The sequence below is a fragment of the Cebus imitator genome, unplaced genomic scaffold (genome assembly GCF_001604975.1).
Source record: "Cebus imitator isolate Cc_AM_T3 unplaced genomic scaffold, Cebus_imitator-1.0 Scaffold243, whole genome shotgun sequence".
In the NCBI taxonomy this organism is placed as follows: domain Eukaryota; kingdom Metazoa; phylum Chordata; class Mammalia; order Primates; family Cebidae; genus Cebus; species Cebus imitator.
The window spans coordinates 27,506-28,698 of record NW_016107558.1 but is presented as its reverse complement, the minus strand read 5'-3'; positions in this window follow the sequence as shown (position 1 = coordinate 28,698).

Sequence of the window (1,193 nt, the reverse complement as noted above, 5' to 3'; positions counted from 1 at the left end):
AAGAAAGGATATCAGAAGTCGAAGATCAACTCAATGAAATAAAACAAGAAGGAAAGAATAGAGAAAAAAGGGTAAAAAGGAATGAACAAAGTCTACAAGAAATGTGGGACTATGTGAAAAGACCTAATCTATGTTTGATAGGTGTACCTGAATGTGATGAAGAGAATGAATCCAAGCTGGAAAATGCTCTTCAGGATATTATCCAGGAAAACTTCCCCAACCTAGCAAGACAGGCCAAATTCAAGTCCAGGAAATACAGAGAACACCATAAAGATATTCCTCAAGAAGAGCAGCCCCAAGGCACATAATTGTCAGATTCACCAGGGTTGAAATGAAGGTTGAAATGAAGGGCAGCCAGAGAGAAGTTTGGGTTACCCACAAAGGGAAGCCCACCAGACTCACAGCAGATATCTCAGCAGAAACCCTACAAACCAGAAGAGAGTGGGGGCCAATATTCAATATCCTTAAAGAAAAGAACTTTCAACCAAGAATCTCCTGTCCAGCCAAACTAAGCTTCATAAGTGAAGGAAAAATAAAATCTTTGGGAACAAGCAAGTACTCAGAGGTTTCATCACCACTATAATTGCCCACATGAGAAGAAAGGAGAGATCTAAAATTGACACGCTAGCATCAAAATTGAAAGAGCTAGAGGGGCAAGATAAAAAAAAAACTCAAAATCTAGCAGAAGACAAGAAATAAGACAGCATGGGAAAAAATTTTTGCAGTCTACCCATCTGACAGAGGGCTGCTATCCAGAATTTACAAAGAACTAAAACAGATCTACATGAAAAAAACAAACAAACCCATTCAAAAGTGGGTGAAGGATATGAACAGACACTTTACAAAAGAAGATATACATGAGGCCAACAAACATATGAAAAAATGCTCATCATCACTGGTCATTAGAGAAATGCAAAACAAAACTACCTTGAGATACCATCTCACACCAGTTAGAATGGTGATCATTAAAAACTCTGGATACAACAGATGCTGGAGAGGATGTGGAGAAATAGGAACACTTTTACACTGTTGGTGGGAGTCTAAATTAGTTCAACATCTGTGGAAGACAGTGTGGCAATTCCTTAAGGACCTAGAAATAGAAATTCCATTTGACCCAGCAATCCCATTACTAGGTATATATCCAAAGGATTATAAACTGTTCTACTATAAGGACACATGCACACGAATGTTCA